General features: G+C 38.1%; 1 pseudogene; it reads left to right on the top strand.

The window, feature by feature from the left end:
* Positions 1 to 1,003: 1,003 nt before the first annotated feature.
* Positions 1,004 to 4,473, top strand: LOC119238120 (phosphatidylinositol N-acetylglucosaminyltransferase subunit P-like; annotated as a pseudogene).
* The last annotated feature ends 1,527 nt before the right edge of the window (positions 4,474 to 6,000 follow it).

Below are 6,000 nucleotides of genomic sequence, written 5' to 3'. Positions count from 1 at the left end.
TCCTGCCATTAGGATAGATGATGGATCCTTGTCCTGAATGCATGCCTGATGGCGGGCACCTGGAATAGGGTGTGGGCATAGGTAGATGGGATTCACCTGGGCTAAGACTGTGCTTTTAAGGGCAGCGTCACGGGGACACCAGCAGAAGCAGAGAAAGAAGCTGAAGTAGAAGCCAAAAGAGAAGCCGAGAAAGCAGCAGAGGACACCGGAGAGCCCAGATAGAGTGAAGACTTGCTGGGGGCTGGGAGACCTGCCAAGCCTCCCAGCCCCCCAGCCCCCCTGCCTGCCATATGCCTGGTGAACCCCAATAAAAGACCTGCTAAAGACCACTGAGGACTCTGACTTCTCCTTTGCCCGGTCTGCATGGCATCAGAAAACCTGCCCTGTGTCCATTCCTGCCCCTACACTCACCCTCCCGCGCTTCTGACTGTACTCAGTGCTTGTATAAATAAATAAATCTTTAAAAAAAAATCTGAATATTTGCATCCCCCAAAATTCTTACTTTGAAATTCTACCTCCTCCCAAAGATCCACAGATGATGGTATCAGGAGGGGGGGCCTTTAGGAGCCTTAAATCCTGAGGATGGGATCCTAGTGATTGGGATTAGTGCCCTTATAAAATAGGATCCAGAGAGACCCCTAGCCCCTCCACTATGTAGAGAGGGAAAAAAAGCCAGCCTGAACCAGAAAGGGAAACCTCACGAGAAGGTGACCATGCAATCTTGGACTTTCTAAGCTCTATAACTGTGAGGAATTTAAATTTCTATTGTTTATAAACATCCAGTATTTTGTTATAGCAACCCAAATGGACTGAGACAATATCAACCTGGTACTCTTCTAATACACAATGAGAATAAAAAAGATCTAATCTGATTTTTAGCAATTACAGTGGCATGTTTCCAAAATTATAACAATGGACCTCCACTTCTGACTTCCATCTTCTTCTGAATATGGTATGCCTTTAGAAATCCAGAAATTAAAAGACAGAATGCAAAAGCAGATAAATGGAAAAGGTAAGAATTAACAAGACTCTGCATGGATTTTTTTTTTTTTGTATAAATATTCCAGTCTTTTAGAGTTGCACAGGCAAGAACATAGCAGTCAATTAACCTGTTATCAACACCTAGACTAACTAGAGAACAATGCCTTGAGTCACACCTCTTTCTATCAGGTTCACACAGATTGTGTTATTTTATTACCTTCCTCTCTACCACCAATTAAGTTCTGGTACATTTTTTTGCATACTGTTTCCAGGACTTGAATACCTTTCATGGGATAAGTTAGACACTACATGATGTTGCTGGGTACTCAAGAATAGGACCGTGAGGTGATGAAGTCAACATAAAGTTTGGATCTTAAGGACTGTTTTGCTTCAGGACCAATAAGGAAGGTAATAAAGTGAAACCTGAAAACCCATTAGAAATCCCCTGAATCTAGTGATTGGACCTAAGATTAACATCTAAGTCGCTGATCAAGTCATATCCCAGATCCATAGCCTTTGACACATTGAAACACCACATCTTCCCAGTTATCTCATTCTTGATTTACTTTCTTAAAGTAACCGCAGAGAGGAAATAGTTAATTCTGATGTCAGAAGGTCCTGCCTGTCTCTGAAGAGGTCATCATTCATAGAGGCCTGCCTCCTTGATGAAAAGTAGTATATAAGACTTCTAGATGGAATTTCATATAAAAAGACATCAAATAAGGAAAGAAGTACCTTCCACTCAGAGACTTAGAAAATATATAGCTTTTGCAAAAATATACAAAGAAGGATTCATAGACTTAGCAGGAGTTTGGTATTTGCAAAATACAGAGTATCTCATGTGGGAACTTGAGAAGATGGAAAATTCAGTTAAAGTCAAGCCATAAAAACAGAAGACTAAGTGAATTCATTTTGTAATTTGTTTTATTATCTCAAGATTTATAGAAAGCAGTTGTACCTAACGCACAGATCTTTCTTAGTTTTGTTGGTTTTCCCCACTCCCACCATATAAAACTATCAGTGATAGGTGGTCTTAGAAAGTGCTGAGTTAAGACTTGGCAAAGTCATGAACTATATATATATATATGGCTGGTGCTACAATACTAAGTCTCACTAACTAATTCCTTGCATTTGTTTGAGAGAATTACAACCAAAATAGTAGCAACATACACAAAGAAATTCACAAGTATATATCCTATTTATAGAAACATGGACAATCACAGAGAAGACAAGGCAGGATTTATTTAACAAGAAAGAATAATCATTATATATCTAGGTTTGGTGGCACTCAATATTAGATATGAATAACATATCTTCAGAATTTTCAATGTAGTTTCATAATCATTTTTCATTCATTCATTAACTATCACTTACCTACTATGCTTCAGACACTGTTCTTGGTTATTTTGATTGAGTAATGGCAAGGGTCTCTGCCTTCATGAAGTTTCTATTCTAAAGAATCATCTTACTTGAGACCTAAATAATTCTATTATCCACTTTCTTTGTGGGAAAAATAACTGGAACCATATTTTCATCCAGCAAACATTTTACTTTAACTAGAATATCTTGATTCCCTAACAAACTCTAATCAATAATTTAAGAAAGAGTAAGATAATAGAAAGAACCTCAGCAGATGTCCTATCTATACTAGGAATATACAAGTGACTAAAAGTTTAGCAAATGGATATATAGGGGCAAGGAACAATACCTTTAATTTAAGAAGTAAACTGAGAAATCTCATGAAGAAACTCAAGAAGGAGCCAAGTACTTCGTAGAATCTATACAAAGTACAGAATGTGACTTTGCATATGGGCCTCCCTGGTGGCGCAGCGGTTGAGCACTGGGTTGCAAAGCTGCCCGCAGCCTCTGTGGCGCGGGTTTGATCCCTGGTTCGATCCCCGGCTTCTCCCCGGCCACCAGAGGAGGGTCCCACATGGCACGCAGACCTCTCCTGCCGCCCGCTGCTCCCCTCAGCAGTGTACTTCGGTCCTTCTGCCTGCTCTGCTCCCTGCTCTGGCTCTGGTGAATTCTCTCACCCTCCCGCGCTTCTGACTGTACCCAGTGCTTGTATAAATAAATAAATATTTTAAAAAAATGTGACTTTGCATAGATTACCAGGTAGTGGTAGTTAATTTTGTTTGTCTTTACTCTGAGTTAAAACTGGGATATCACATAAAAAAGAATTTGTTTCACATTACAATTGTGCTTTAGTTATTCCTCATCTGATCACAAACATATTTTTAAGCTAAGTAATTGCTAATACAGTTTTCATTCCCCTTAATAAACAGTGGCATTTCCCATTAGATTTAGATTTAAGTGTTTTTCAAATATTTATCCCATTAGATGCATGTCTTCAACTGACCAAGTCAGGCAGAAATCTCATCTATCCTGATTTGATTTTTACTCATGACACATGAAGAATCCATTTCTAACTTTCAGTTGGCAGAGCTTGACAGGTTTATTTATGTTTTCCTGACTGATTTTGTATGTAAGCTATTCAGGTGTGAACTAACTAGGGCAGTGTATAGGATAGTCTTACACTCTCATGGCACTAGGCTTTACTGAAGTTTATGAGAAGAGAAGCTTATTGGATTGTGTTGAGAACACTCATTTTTTTCCAGGAAAAAAATTCTCTATTTTCTTGACAAATTTAAGGTAAAGAACATAGCTCATTCTTGAGAAAAAGAGAAAGTTCCCTAACCATCACAAGGGTCTAAGTGGTAGACATTTGGTCAGATCTTAACATGAGGTCTTGCACATTCACAATTATTAGAAAAGCATCCAGTTTTTTTTTTTAATACTCTGACATTCCAATAACTTACAGAAATATCATTATATTAGATTACACTTAATAAAAGGCATCACCAGGTTATTCCATGTTTGGTATCAGAGCATCATGCCTTGGGCAAGACATGGACTAGTTTCTCAGCCAGGATCTGTCAGAAGAAAGCCCTTTAATTATTTTAGCACAGGAATTTGATATAAAGAATTATCAGCAAGAGGTTGGGGAAGTGGAGGGCGACCCTGCACTGAGGTGGTTGAGCTTTTGCCTGGGACCTGCAGGGAAGCAAGAACTTGAGGTTGCGAGTTTAAATGGCGGGAAAATCACCATTACTGTTGTGAGAAACAAGATTTATGGCTTTGTACATTTCTTAAGCTGCCAATTGGGCTTCCTTCTCTATCTCTACAGTCTTTTATTCCTGAATCTTAACTAAACTTCTTAAGCTTAACTTATTGACCTCACATATACTGGGCAGGGGGTTTGCCTGTCTACCTCTTCATTACTGTAGAAATAGATTGTGTGCTCTTATTTGAGTAAACATGGTGAGTTCCTCTTTACTCAACTCCATTTATACAATCACAAGTAACTATGCTAAAAATTAACAGAAGAAATATCAAGAAGTCATCCCAATACTAAGAGATATTCCTATGAATGAAGTAAACCAAATGTTCTTTCTTGCAGCCAAAGAACTTTCTTACACCGAAAACTGAACCATTTGCAGACTAACAAAGGCATTTTCTATAAAGCTTTGACATCATAATTTTTTGACCAAAATTATTTTGACTCTTATCAGTAGCTTCGTATTGAAATATAAAAAATAGTTGTGCTTCTATTAGATTACATTGCATTAATATTGTAATTGTCCTCAAATATTAGTCATTAATAATACTGTGATGTCATATAAAAGACTTAAATAAAAGAATTATCGGCCAAATATTAGACAAAGGGAGACAGCCAAGTATTAGACAAAGGGAGACAATATTGATTCATGAAAGTAATTAATGGGTGAAACAACTTTCAACCCTAGAGTTCATGGCAAAAAATGGCAGAGGGTAGTATCAATAACAATTGAAATCTTGTAAGAGTGGTCTGGGAAGTTAGATCCAGAAATCTGTGGAAGGACTTGGGCTTGACTGGGCTGGAAGTGGGGCCACTTGGAGCCAACCGGACATTAAAAGTTGGCTTTCACGTATCTGAGGAGGCTCTAGGAGATCTTTTGGAGACTGTGGAAAAAGTTTGAACTAGGACCAATTGCAGCTATTGGAAACTATTGTCAATGTTAGTGGAAATTTCTATTGATCCTGATAAGAGCAACAGATAAGAGTATGTCCCTCTTCCCTCCTGCATTCCAGTTTTCCTCCTGGGTCCCCTATTGACAAAGCCGAGCAAAAGTCAGACTTCTGTTTTAATGAGAAATACAGTTTTCCGAAGAATCACAAAGCAAAATAAAGCTGGATGGGTTTTAAGCAAAGAAAGACACAGTAACTTAACTCTGACAAAAGAAAATAAAACTACTAATTTGTTCATCACATATCATTACTGATTACGAAGTTATTGTTGTAGTTGTATAACAGAGAAAACAATATTACTAATTGCTAGCATTTAATAGTGTTAAATGTATGATAAGTTTTATGTTGAATGCTATATGTATATATATATATAATGTTGATTTATTTGTCAAGGCATCTAATAAGATGAGAACAGTTATGCAAACTGATTAGAAACATGGATTTCAAGATTTCTATCTTTCAAAATTTTTCCCTTACATAATCATTTGGTCCAGTTCTTTCTCTATAAGGATATCATCTTAAAATTAAGTCTATCTTACCTGAGTTTCTCTAAGTCACCTATATCAAGCAAGAAAACCCACAGGGTTTAAAGAATTCCTGTTGGGGCCTCCCTGGTTGTGCAAGGGGTAAAACACCACACTATGAAGCAATCCGCAGCCTCTGCAGCGTGAGTTCGATCCCCGGCCAGCCAGGGAGCTACCTACATGGTGCAGCAGACCTCCCCTGTCTCCCCTGCTGCTCCCCTCAGCAGTGTATTTAAGTCAGTCTGCCTATTCTGTTCCCCACTCTGTCTCTAGTGAATCCTCTCACCCTCCCACACATTTGGCCTGTACCCTGGTTCATGTATAAATAAATCTTTAAAAAAAAAAAAAAAGAACTCCTTATTATTGTTTCATCTCTATGCTGAACATTTTGCCTGATAAATATATGGACAAACACGATATTCAC

This window comes from Talpa occidentalis, unplaced genomic scaffold, assembly GCF_014898055.3.
Source record: "Talpa occidentalis isolate TD23 unplaced genomic scaffold, MPIMG_talOcc4v2.1 talOcc4.11, whole genome shotgun sequence".
NCBI classification, from domain to species: Eukaryota; Metazoa; Chordata; class Mammalia; order Eulipotyphla; family Talpidae; genus Talpa; species Talpa occidentalis.
This window is presented reverse-complemented; position numbering and strand designations above follow the sequence as displayed.